The sequence below is a fragment of the Eptatretus burgeri genome, chromosome 10, assembly GCF_056783735.1.
Source record: "Eptatretus burgeri isolate ZD-2024b chromosome 10, Ebu_testis_v1, whole genome shotgun sequence".
NCBI classification, from domain to species: Eukaryota; Metazoa; Chordata; class Myxini; order Myxiniformes; family Myxinidae; genus Eptatretus; species Eptatretus burgeri.
This window is the reverse complement of record NC_140970.1, coordinates 61625615-61640168: the sequence shown is the minus strand read 5'-3', so window position 1 is coordinate 61640168 and position 14554 is coordinate 61625615. Positions and strand designations below refer to the sequence as shown.

Below are 14554 nucleotides of genomic sequence, written 5' to 3'. Positions count from 1 at the left end.
AACACCTGCACGGAAATATTCCATACCTTGCTGCATGTTCACCTACCAAAAATGGCGCACACCTAGACAGAACTACGCCGGAGGAGCATCGCTTTGTAAGTTACACTAATTTGAGAAAATTACAAGTGTTAAAAGGAAAGGTGGATGATATTAGACTTGAGGGGGGTTGTGGAGAGGAGGAGAAATCTATTTATGTGGAAGGAAGAGTATTTAAGGGAAATAGCAAGTTTGGAACACACACGGGAGGAGTAAAAATTCCACGAGATTTTCGGCCTCGATGGGAAAATTAAGAAAGTTATACACAAATACACATCATCACCCCCTGCATATGAGGGAGAGGGTTCAATAACTCCATTTTATGGAAGTAATGTTTCCATGGATCCTGATTTTATCCACCCTGGAAAACGTCATTATGCTGTCCTGTATATGTCTGCAAATGTACAGGTAGTGGACAAAAAAAAATAAATGGAAACACCAACGTAAAATCACTTAATCGGGCGTTGGGCCACCAGTACAGCCTGGATGCACCATGGCATAGAGTCAGCAAGCGTCTAGAACACTGCTGGAGGGATGGAGCACCATTCTTCCATGAGAAAATCGATCAACTCACACCTGCTTGATGGAGGTAGAAAACAGTCTCGGGCATCGTTCCATAGTATCCCATGAATGCTCGCTTGAGTTCAGATCTGGTGACTGAAAAGGCCGTGACATGTGGATAACATCAGTGTCATGTTCATCAAACCATTAAGCGACCACATATATTCTGTGGATGGAGGCATTGGGGGGTCTTCTCTTGCAGCCACGCCAGCCATAATTATAGGCAACTAATACATACATGACCCAAAGCATGCTGGGATGTTATTTGCTTAATTAACACGTGGGCCACACCTGTGTGGAAGCTGTTGCTTGGTGTCCCTCATTTACCCAGGTGTTTCCATTTTTTTTGTCTACGACCTGTATATTCAGCATGTTGACGGTTTTGGGTAAATCTTGATAATGCTGGAAACAATGCCAAAACCAGGATGGCAATCAAGCCATTACACATTTGAGGATGCAACTTGATGCTTTGGTCCCAGTGTGGATCTGCTCACCCCTAGAGTCAAGAAGTGCACATGTTAAACCAACCTTGCATAATTGGGGTGAATCATTAATAACACTAAACTTGCAGCTTCTAGAGGTCTTGGTATGCCAGGCAGGCAATGCTCTTCTATTGTCTTTTTATCACACCACATGATGTAAACATGCGACTCGTACAAGCACAAGACACTTCTATGATGTAGTTTTTGGGGTATTATGTAGATGGGAGAAAAAGGATCAAAACAGTGGAGGTGGGTGGGAAGCCTGGATTTTGGGAGTTCAACCAGCAGGGCATTCCAGTGAGAATGCATACATCCTGGAGGAGCTCGGGAATCGGAGGACAGAGTAAAGGGAACAAAACTGGAACAAGGTGGTAAAATCCAGAAAGCCAACCAAACTATCTGTAATGTGAAAGAAGAAGGCTTTATGGTTCGGCCTGCTGCGAGAGATGGTAATGATGTCGGGAACTTTCGTTTCTACAGAGAGAGAGAGAGAGAGAGAGAGAGAGAGAGAGAGAGAGAGAGAGAGAGAGAGAGAGAGAGAGAGAGAGAGAGAGAGAGAGAGAGAGAGAGAGAGAGAGAGAGAGAGATGTGATGCTGGAGCACAACCCCATAATGGAGAGCAACACCACATTGAACTACGGACGAAGGCCTTTTGGGCTGTGACAAGCTCTGACTTTTCAAGAAACTATTTGGAACGATGGAGGATGCCCAGTCTGTGGCTGGCTTGGGAGGCCAGCTTTGCTCAAGTCAGCCTAGAAGAGGTCTTGACTGATGGTGAGGTCTACAACCTCTTTGAGTTGTTGGCCTCACCAAGTCACTTTGCTGACAGATTTAATCAAAAGACAACACGTTGGACTTCACAAACATATTGCATATCTATCTGTGAGTCTCATTGAGTGTGTAAAATGATGTGAAACTCGAAAAAGGGATCTTTCATAACACTATCTGTTGTTGTTGTTGTTGTTTGTGTGCCCCTTCCAGTACTTTTATATACTTTTTTCTATAGCTTCGAGAAGTATTATATAATTTTGTGTGCTGCTCCTTCCATGTCCGTCATGCTTTATTCTCAAGGGTTCTTGCTGTCATAACATTGGAACCGCTACGATAAAGCTCCATCTCCTGCTTCTTATTCTTCTTCCATCCAGGAAAGACAGGCTTTTGAAACGGGTATAGTTTGTGATTAAACAGACACTATCGATTGTTAAACGTTGCAAGTAAATCGATTATTAGCTTTCTTATGGTACCATTTTTTGTTCACCTGGAACATAGTTCAGGTGAGGTATTAGCATCGAGCGGTGTCCGTCAGTGAGTCAGAGTTCGTCAGGATGTAAACACTTGGATTTTCTTCTCTGAAACGACACAGCAATTTTGATGAAACTTGACCAAAACCTTCATCACCCGGTTGCACCAAAGTTTGTTCATGGCATTAAATAAATCAGGCCCAAAGGGAGTTTAAGGAGGGTCAAAGTGGGTCCAGGTTTTTAGATCCTCGTGGAGGATCTCTAAGTCTTACTCACGTTGTTGTTCTTCATCTTCTTCTTGCAGACTTTTTTGTTTCACAGCCTACAGTTTTCATCGAAACTTCCTGAAACTTAGCAGATATCTGTAAAAATACTCTGCGCAGACAGTAACCATCTCCGATTTTGAAAATTCCTCCTAGAAAAAAAGTTATGACGTCAAAATATCTCCGCTAATGGAAATCGCCGAAAAAATTATCTCCGAAACTAGGCAAGCTCTTTGAATTCTGTTTGCGGGAATCGAACAGGGCATTAGCAGAGATGAATTACCGCACATATGATACATCACTATGACGTCATGTCAATTTTTATGACGTCATTCCTATTTTTTGTCATTTTTTGTTTCACAACCCAGAGTTTTCATCGGATCTTCGTGAAACTTGCCATGTATATGCAGAAAGCCCACGCTCAGGCAGTAACCATCTCCAATTTTGGAAATTCTTCCTAGAAAAAAAAGTTGACGTCATAATATCGTCGCTAATGGAAATCGCCTCTACCATGATCTCCGAAACTAGGCAAGCTGTTTGAATTTTGTTTGCGGGAATCAAGCCGGGCATTAGCACAGATAATTTATCGCAAACCTGATACATCACAATGACGTCATATTCATTTTTACGACGTCATCATTAAGAGGACGAGGATCTTAGCTCATTTGAGCTTGTTTATAATATAAAAAATAATATTTTATAATAGGTCCAAGTCCCTATTTTTATTATTATTCGAGGAAAGCAGGAACCCTTCAGAATGAAATGTGACTGGCACGCGTGCGCGCGCGCACACACACACACACACACACACACACACACACACACACACACACACACACACACACATTCTTTTAGTAACAGATTTAGGCGATGAGAGGACTATATAGTACACACAACCTCAACCTTGCATTTACGTTAAACATATCAATGATGGAGTATGACAACAATTGTGGCCACATAAAGGTGTGTGTATCCCACCAACATTTTATTATTTATTTTCTTTAAACAGACACTTTGATTTCTAACTTATTATAACATCTTCCACGCTGTCAAAGTCAGACTCAAAACGTTTTTCAGTTAAGACAGTAATGTATTAATCAATTCTGAGTGTTTACATTCTTGTTCTTTAAGAGCTTAGGGAAAGTTTACCTGTTCACTGTTTATGTCTTAAAGTTTCACATCTGTCTTCTTACCCCCCCCACCCCCCCCAAAAAAAAACAAGTGATAGAAATCAAAGTATCTGCTCCTTTAAACACCAACAAACCCAGAAAAACAACTTTGGTGTATCTATCTATTGCATACAAGGCAAGTTGAAGGCAACAAAATACGAGTTGGTCGGAATTGAAAGCAGGGTTGTTGTTGTTTTTAACCCTTTGCGTGCTGCGGTCGCAGATTTGCGATGAGAGAAGAAGAAAAAAATTAACAATTTATTTTATTTTATTTTGGTTATTCGTCTAAATTGACACCCAAGTTGTGTTGTTTGTTTTTTTGCAAATACCAATTGAAATTCACAGTCGTATGAAAAAAAAAAATTGAGCAACAGGGAACCATGCGGCCATATACAATGCAGCACGCAAAGGGTTAACCAAACGTGGTAAAAACGCTATTCGATATGTTCACTCATCAGTAATGATAAGGAGGTTCCAAGTAAGACTGTACATGACATCTCTCAAACAAAGAACATTTCTCAAAGTTTTATTTACTTTTTTCGTTTCAAATTGTCGCCTGTGATGCGTGACATTACATTTACTGCAAATAGTGTCCCCACAATAAAGAGCAGTGTTTCTTGGTTTATGGAGACCAAGTGATGATAAATGGTGATGAAAGCGATATGATGATCTTGAAAATCTTGAAATAAAACTTTGAGAAATGTTCATTCATTCAAAAGCATCAAACCGCATAATGGTATCCCGCTTCATTCATTTTCTTATTACAGTTTGAATTTGGAACGGAAATTTGTGGACACCCTGTATCCAAATAAAAACAATCCGAATCGAATCCCACCATTCAAAATACTCAAAAGTACTGACACATATCACAGTAAGAAGTCAAAGAGCAAAGTGGAAGCAGTGATTCAGGGTGACGACAAATGGTAGATGAGAGGAAGTGGCGATGCGTACAGATGAGAATTATTCTTCTCTTCCTCTGTGCAGCAGCTTGGCTGCCAGGTAGCTATCATTTTGTTGGGGGCACAACTATGCCGCTGATGCTGTGTCCCTATTACCAGCATGCATGAATTCCAGCGTGACGGAATCACCATTTGCACGAGACTTTTCTGGATTCAGATTCATATTTTCAAGTTATATCCCAAAATGTCACGATGATAATGCTTTTGTAATGACAAACATGACCAATAGGAATGATCAGTGGAAAATAAATTCCAAGACAAATAGCACTTAATTCGTAATCATTAATTGAAATTGCGTGACGGAATCACACACCAAAGGACATAGGTTACGGGAAGATATCTTTATTACGAAAATTCTGCTCGTATGCCGAATTCTTGCAACTGCGTGATACATATCGCAAAAGCTCAACTGATGAACTAATGAATTTCACCCGCTTTCTGCTCGAAAGTAGTCTCATCCAATTTTCACGGCTGGTAAACTGTCGTGACGGAATCACAAAATATCCAAAATATCCAAACTTCGAATACAAGTTCAACATATTGTTCATTGCAAAAAATGCAATAAAAGTTGAAAACGAACGAAAAGGGCGTTCGTTCTCTCTTTTGGTATTTTATTGAAATGAAAAACTAATTCTGCTGTCTTCAGAACGAAATTTATTTTTTGCCTCGCTTGTCCAGTTTTACGTGGAATTCATCACTTGGTAAACATTTCATTGACCTCGGAAGGATGACAGGTTGAGTCAACCTCACAAGGTGTTAATTCAGCAGAGCCAACGAGGCTCAAACTCAGGACCCTAAGATCCCAAGCCAGCCACCCTAACCATTAAGCCAACACCAGGCAACATGGGGATTGAAAGAATTGGTTGGTTGAGTTAAGCTCATTACGTCACCCAGAGAATAGAGTCACACTAGAGCGGTACCTTGCATATCGGATAGAGATCGCTCCAGATCTGTCACTGTGTGTGTGTGTGTGTGTGTGTGTGTGTGTGTGTGTGTGTGTGTGTGTGTGTGTGTGTGTGTGTGTGTGTGTGTGTGTGTGTGTGTGTGTGTGTGTGTGTGTGTGTGTGTGTGTGTGTGTGTGTGTGTGTGTGTGTGTGTGTGTGTGTGTGTGAATCCATGCAAGTGAAATGGAAGCTAAACATTGCGTTTTTTAAGTTGTTTGTACCTTCCATGCAATACGGGTTTTAACGATACTAAGACGGGTCCACGGGTTTAAAAAAAGAAAATGGATCAAACCTGCGAAATGCGTATGGGTCACTTGCCATGGTAGCTATTGTGTAGTCTGCTGGCTTATACAGTCCAGGAAAGAGTTCATTCGTTTTCAAGGAACTTGTGGAACATTCCTTCCCAAACCCACCACACCCACCCCACACAAGCCCTATTAATAGTTATATCCCCCAAACTTCACCACCCCAACCGTTTTACATTCTCCCATCTGTTCCACTCTGCTCACCCTAAATGCAGGTATCATCATCCCCCCAGGGTAGCAGGGGACACCTTCATTGTTACTTTTGCCTTTGTGCTCAATTCAGTAAAATAACGTTCAAATGCATTTGTTACTAATGATAGGTCATTCAACTTGTACAAATACAACACAATTCATTATTCAACAGATATTTTAATTTGTGTATTACTGTAGTGAAAGGTTTGTTGTGCAATTAGATGCAGGATTTTATATTAATAACAAATTGCAAGCCACATTAAAAGTAAACTAAGTAAAGCTAGGATTAAGTTTGAGATTAAAAAAAAAAATCTATCAATTTCTTTTTGTAAATACAGGCACTGATTTCGCAATTCATGCCTGGCGGAAAGGTCGGGGGTATACACACTCGCATCTGAGCTGTATGGCCTGGGTTTGAATCATAACCCGGCTGTAAACTACCACCCTGGTGTTCAGCAGGTTGGGCGATCCATCAATGTGTGCGCCGTCCATTGGATGGACCTTGAACTGGATGGCCAGTCCACCAGCACTGGTCGTTGCTGCCCATTAAACATACCCTGGTGTATTAATTTTCATCTCAAGGAGTCGGTGAGTTGTCACCAGCACCCTCAACAAATCAAAAAATTCCTCTCCTGACTGCTAGGAAGGCAATGGCAAACCACCCAGCACAACCAAACCACCTGGCACAACTTTCACCCAGGAACTGCTTCGGAAACATTGACGCTCTGTCAAGAGTGATATTGCAATCCCATCAGTCTTGCTTCTCGTGATAAAAACAAAAAACCCAAGTCTTTGTAACATTCAAACATTATAGTTTACGACATAGTTAGAAAACAAATTAGTGATGAAAAGAGAGGGTAGGGATGGGGTCCAGCAAGCCAAAAGGGAACATGGAAAGGTGAGAGCCAAGAATATTAAACATAACAGCAAGACATTCTTTAAGGAAATGGTTAAGAGGAGTGTGGACCCATTTGAGGAATTGCACATGAGAATTGGTGGTTGATGAAGGTGAGATGGCAGGATTATTAAGTAGTGTTTTTCTTTCGACATTTACACGGGAACAGTTCGGGGAACTTCCAATAGTGGAGGGTATCTATCTAAGAGGTGAGCAAGGGCTTTTAGAAGAGATCCAAGTAGGAGTAGAGGAAGTGAAGAAACCACGAGGAAAACTAATGGATGAAAGAGCACCAGGACTGGATAATATGCATCCAAGACTATTGAGGGAAGTGGCAGAGCAGAAACATGGGATGTTCACTTATATCTTTAGTAGCCCATTGGAGTTGGGATAGCTCCCGGATGATTGAAGAGTACCAAATTTAACATCAGTATCGAATACAAGATTCAGAGAATAATACGTCCCAGGTAAAAATAGCATTCCTTTCCTGTAGTAATTCTCTGCAGACTACTGCAGTAGGACTTGTTATCAACTCTGGTATATGAAAGTACTACTCTCATATACTATAGTTATAACTGCAGCATTTTTGTCTGGGCAGGACTAATGAAATGATGAATGATGCAAACGAAGCCTTTTGTGCATGCACTGTGTGTGTTCACACTGACTCGGTTCTGCTCTCAGGGCACTTTTAACCTGCCATTTCCAGCATGAAATCTGTAATTCAACTTGCCTTTGAAACATCATTTTCAGGATTTGGATAAGAGAGTTCAAGATGGGAAACCATAATGAAAATCGGACTCAAGTGAATATAGGATTTACAGAAATATCGGGAGATGAAACGAATTGGGTTCCTATCAGTTGGGTGTTTATAACACACATATACACACACACATACATAGACGGACAGATGCATCTCCTTTCACCAATAGATGCAAAAAATATTTTATACACACACACACACACACACACACACACACACACACACACACACACACACACACACAATAATTTCAGTGAACACGATGCATGAATGCAGCATTTTCATCAATCCCTGCACATGCATCCGTTATGTGTTGCCTCAGATGATTTGTGTCTGATTTTCACTCAATAAACCTGTGCCTTCAGCATACCCCAGAAGAAGTAATCAAGGGTCTTTAGATCTGGCGAGCATGCAGCCCACTTCACTGGGCCACATCATCCAATCCAGTGAGGGAAATTATCATCTTCAAGCTGCAACAGAATGACATAATATTATCTCTGGTTCCAGACTTTATGGCCACCTTGAACAGCATGTATAATGTATATGTGTATATATACATATACATATACATATACATACATATATATATATATATATATATATATATATATATATATATATATATATATATATAATGTATATGTGTATATATACATATACATATACATATACATACATATATATATATATATATATATATATATATATATATATATATATATATATATATATATATATATATATATGGTGGTGTTGATGCAGTGGTTAGGGCAGCGGCTTGGGATCCAAAAGGTCCTGAGTTCAAGCCCCGTTGGGCCACTGAATTAATACACCAGGGGGTTGACTCAGCCTGTCATCCTTCTGAGGTCGGCGAAGTGAGTACCAGTGTACTGGGCCGGTGTATACCCCGGTTAAAATAGGTGTACCATATCCCTGTGTCATAAGAGGCGACCAGGGTTGCGTCAGGAAGGGCATCCGGCGTAAAACATGTGCCAAATCACTATGCAGATCATCCGCTGTGGCGACCCCTAACGGGAGCAGCCGAAAGAAGAAGAAGAAGAAGATGAAGGTATATATATATATATATATATATATATATATATATATATATATATATATATATATATATATATATATATATATATATATATATATATATATATACACATATATATATATATATATATATATATATATATATATATATCACATCATTATTTAATAAATTATGAGGGTTAGTTTGCAGGATTATTTGCATGGGAACAGTTCGGGGAACTTCCAATAATTTTTTTCACACTAACCCCGCGCAGGAATTTATTCCTGTTTTCTATACATATCTACTGTACATTTTATTATATATATATATATATATATATATATATATATATATATATATATATATATATATATGTGATTGACACCTCCCATGCTCCTCCAGCCAAAGTAGCTGCATAAAGCAACCCAAGAGGACTTACAAAAGGTAAGTGCTGAGGGCTGTTTCAAACCCTTCCCAGAGTTCCTCAACAACTATAAAGACGTTCACACATAGTACACACATGACAATCCCAATGCTATACACGCCCCTCAGCTTCCAGACCAGTTTGCATTGCTGTCTACGCTATCGCTGATGATTCGCCAATAAGTGATGAAACCGGTCCGGTAGCTGAGGGGAGTAGCTTCGTGGGTTGTCACCATCTATCTATAATTCCAGCAATCTGTGTGTGTGTGTGTGTGTGTGTGTGTGTGTGTGTGTGTGTGTGTGTGTGTGTGTGTGTGTGTGTGTGTGTGTGTGTGTGTGTGTGTGTGTGTGTGTGTGTGTGTGTGTGTGTGTGTGTGTGTGTGTTTGTCTGCGACCGCCGTTTCTCGACGACCGCCGGTCCGATCTCATTGAAACTAGCCAGGAATATTGCCGGGGCCCTGCAGATGTGCCTTTTCGAGGTTTGAGAGAGAGAGAGAGAGAGAGAGAGAGAGAGAGAGAGAGAGAGAGAGAGAGAGAGAGAGAGAGAGAGAGAGAGAGAGAGAGAGAGAGAGAGAGGCAGCACATACTGGCACTCACCTACGGGCACGCACCTACGGGTCCGCCCCTACGGGCCCGTACTAGTGTAATTGATGAGGTCCTTGGGTTTGAGTCCTGGGTTGAGTCAGAATATTTTCACAGTATCCCCATGCAGGAATTTATTCCTGATTTAATTATATTATATACAGGGTGGCCATAAAGTCTGGAAACATAGATTATATGGGTGGCCCTGTGGAGTGGGCTGCACGCACGCCAGATCTGAATCCCCTTGATTACTTCTTAAGGTATGCTGAAGGCACAGGTTTATTCAGTGAAAATCAGACACGAATCATCTGAGGCAACGCATCATGGATGCATATGCAGGGATTGATGGAAATGTTGCATTAATGCACCGCGTTCATTGAAATTTTGCACAGCGCATTGAACTGTGCATTTCTCATGAGGGACAACACATTGAACATGTCATGTAATGTCATTGAACATATCATGTTTTGAAATGTAATGTCAATAAACCTTTCATAATGTATATTCGTCTATGTTTCCAGACTTTATGGCCATGCTGTCTAAATATATATATATATATATATATATATATATATATATATATATATATATATATATATATATATATATATATATATATATATATATATATATATATATATATATATATATATATATATATATATATATATATATATATATGTATATATATATATATATATATATATATATATATATATATATATATATATATATATATATATATATATATATATATATATATATATATATATATATATATATATATATATATATACAGTCAAAGCTCGTTACTATGCCACCTCGCTTCTATGCCACTCTCGGTATTAAACCACTTTTGCTCGGTCCCGACAAAATTCAATACAAAATAAATTTACTATGCCACCCCCTACTCTCGCTACCATGCCACTACTGTGTGACTGTTAAAAGGCACGAGTCGTGAAAAAGTCTGTATTGCGCAGTGCTCGATTACACTGAACAACAAATTTCAAAAAATTTTTTTTACTGGAGATGTGTAAAGTGATTAAGACTAATTTGGGTACGCTGATTTCAAAAATTATAACCGTTTTTCTGTATCACGTCAGGATTTTCAGGAACAGAAATATTCCCATTGCCTAGAAGTCAGGATTTCAATGAAATTTACATATGTCTTTAACATGTCTATTTCGTACAATTGTTGTTAACTTGTGTTATATTTCTTTCTTTCAGATAAAGATGAGTAGGCGTTCCTGTACCAATCATCCTGACAACTTCTGTTATGTCTGTGGTCGGTATACCAAAAAAGATCAACAGCGAAGTATATCTACAGCAGTGAAAATGAAGGCCGCCTACTTTCACTACTTCGGGTGTAAGGTGGGGGACCAATAACAGAGCTGGGCACCACACATCTGCTGCACAAGCTGTCACACAACCTTGACTCAGTGGTTGGTGGGCAAGCGCGCGAGCATGCCATTTGCGGTGCCCATGATATGGCGTGAGCCGCAGAATCATCATGATGATTGTTATTTCTGCTGCACAAGCATCGCCGGCTTCAACAAGAAGAATAAATGTCACATCAAGTACGCTGACTGCGTCTCTGCTCGTAAACCTGTGCCTCATGATGACGAGAACCCCGTTCCAACACCTCCAGCTGATCAGAACATAGCTGTAAGCAGTGGTGAAGAGGATGGTGATGATGAACCTTTTGAACCCGACACTCAAGAATCACACCTTCTGAACCAGGGAGACTTAAATGATCTTGTAAGAGATCTCTCGCTGTCAAAGGCGAAGGCAGAGCTGCTTGGATCAAGGCTGCAGCAGTGGAATCTACTTGAACCTAACACCAAGATATCCTTGTTCAGAGCACGTCACAGAGACATGGCTGAGTTCTTTGAGATGGAAGACACGATGACATTCTGCAGTGACATCAACGGTCTGTTGAAAGAACTTGGGTGTGATCACGATCCTGCAGACTGGCGCCTCTTCATCGACTCGGGGAAGAACAGCTTGAAGGCTGTTTTGCTCCACAATGGCAACGAGAAACCATCAGTCCCACTGGCTCACGCGTTCGGCATGACAGAGACCTATGAGACTATGCGGCAGCTGCTTGATTCCATCAAGTACAATGACTTCAACTGGCACATCTGCGGAGACTTGAAAGTGGTGGCGCTGTTGTTAGGGCTGCAGTCAGGCTACACGAAATACATGTGCTTCCTTTGTCTCTGGGATAGCAGAGACGACAAGAATCACTGGACGAAGAAAGATTGGGAAGAGCGAAAAGAGCATGTACCTGGTCGACACAACGTGAAGCATGTCGCCCTTGTCGACCCAGCCAAGGTTTTCCTTCCACCACTCCACATAAAGCTCGGCTTGATGAAAAGTTTTGTACGGGCAATGGATCTGAATGGGCGTGGGTTTTTATACCTCAAGGAAAAGTTTGGCAACACCTTGTCGGAGGCCAAGATCAAGGCTGGTGTCTTTGTTGGACCGCAAATCTGACAGATTATGAAGGACGAAACTTTTCCGACAACTCTAAACCCCAAAGAGCTGGCAGCGTGGAGGAGCTTCAAAGCTGTGACGGACAACTTCTTGGGGAACGAGCGCGCGGACAACTATGAAGAAATAGTGCAGCAGCTGCTGGAGTCCTTCAGGAAACTTGGCTCCAGGATGTCCCTGAAAATCCATTTCCTACACCAGCACCTGAACTTCTTCCCTGACAACTTGGGAGCAGTCTCGGACGAGCACGGCGAGCGATTCCACCAAGAGATTTCACTCATGGAGACGCGTTACCAAGGGCGGCACAACCCGAACATGATGGGCGATTTCTGCTGGTTCCTGCATCGTGAAACTGACACAGAGCAGCACAAATGCAAAGCCAAATGCCTAAAGCATTTTTAATTACATTCTAGTGGAGTTTTTCTGTAATTTCTATAATTTTGAAGCATTCATGATGAAATAAATGAATAAATGAATTTTTGTAAATTTCATTGAAATCCTGACTTCTAGGCAATGGGAATATTTCTGTTACTGAAAATCCTGACGTGATACAGCAAAACGGTTATGATTTTTGAAATCAGCGTACCCAAATTAGTCTAAATCACTTTACACATCTCCAGTAAAAAAATTTTGTTGTTCAGTGTTATCACACTCACGTCCAAAGGCGAAGCGACGAACTACAGTCCAGCTGCGCACAACATAACCCAATACGTACGCGCATAGTCAGACTGTGTCAAAACACGCGATTCTTCTCCCCGATGCCAGCCACAACAAGCCAATCACAACACGCACAACGAGACACAAAAAAGCGCGAGCACACACACAGACACGCAGGCACACGTACAACAGTGACATCATTTTTTTCAAATTCAGCCCATAATGTCAGCTCAAACGCAAGCGAACCGACTTTACGCTGAAGGAGAAGAAGGAGATCATCGATGCCGCGAAGAAGGAGCCGAATCAGTCCAAGTTGGCCAGGGAGATTAGCAAGAAATGGGGCGTCGAAGTTAAGAGAACCACCGTGAAGGGCATTCTCAGCAAGAAGGATGCAATCGAGGCTGCAATCAAAGCTGGATTTCCATCGAAGCACATGAAGTTGACGCAGGCTCACGACCCGAAGCTTGATGAGGGAGTGCTCATGTGGCTGAAGCAATCAAGAGGACAGAATGTGCCTGTCAGCGGCGATCTGATCAAGGAGAAGGCGATGAAACTGGTCGAGCTGATGCACATCCCAGACTTCATGGCGAGCGACGGTTGGTTGGGCAATTTCAAGAAGCGCCACGGCATCACGTTCAAGACAGTGCAGGGCGAAGCTGGAGCGGTGGATTCGCAATCCCTTCTTGAGTGGCAACAACAGGTTCTCCGGCCCTTACTCGGGCAGTTCTCCGCAGACGACGTCTTCAACCTGGACGAGACTGGACTCTTCTGGCAGCTGCTTCCGAACAAGACCTTGGCTTTCAGGGGAAAGCGGTGTACTGGAGGAAAGAAAAGCAAGCAAAGGATCACTCTTCTGGTTGGGGCAAACATGAGCGGCAGCGAGAAGTTCCCTCTTCTGGTGATTGGCAATTCCAAGAAACCCCGTGCCTTCAAGAACAAAGAGATCCCGGTCAAGTACAAGGCGAACTCGAAGGCGTGGATGACGGCGGAGCTTTTCGAGGAGATGTTGCGTGCGTGGGACGGACGACTCGGCCAGCAGGGACGCAGAGTGCTGGTCTGTCTCGATAACTTCTCTGGCCACCCTCCCGAGCTCGAGCTGAACAACATCCAACTGGTCTTCTTCCCACCCAACACAACAGCCAATTCGCAACCAATGGATCAGGGAATCATAGAGAACCTCAAGCGCCACTACAAGAAGCTCCTGCTATGCCGCCGGCTTGAGGCCATAGATGAGGGAAAGGAGTTCAAGTTCACGTTGCTCGACACTCTACACGTCGCCCGGCGTGCTTGGGAGCAGGTCGGCAAGTCGACGATCAGGAACTGTTTCGCGAAGGCCAAGTTCATCGAAGAGGAGATCCAAACTGAGCCACAGGATGCGGAGCTGCCCGACATCTGGGAAGCTCTGCCTGCCAAGGAAAAGATGCACGAGAACGAGGAGATCGAGCTGTCTGACTTTCTCGAAGCCGACGAGCGCCTCGCGACTGGCGGGTATTTCACGCTGGAGGAGATTGCGGAGGAGATTCTGTGCAGTGAGGAGCCGGTGGAAAGCGAAGATG

The 14554-nt window shown here is 42.0% G+C and overlaps 1 long non-coding RNA gene across 1 annotated transcript in view; it reads right to left on the bottom strand.

Moving 5' to 3' along the window:
• Window positions 1-770, bottom strand: part of LOC147018699 (uncharacterized) — a 14039-nt gene extending 13269 nt beyond the window's left edge. The window contains exon 1 of the long non-coding RNA XR_015062810.1: window positions 613-770. This is a non-coding gene — a long non-coding RNA (uncharacterized LOC147018699). The remainder of the gene's footprint in view (window positions 1-612) is intronic.
• Window positions 771-14554: the final 13784 nt, after the last annotated feature.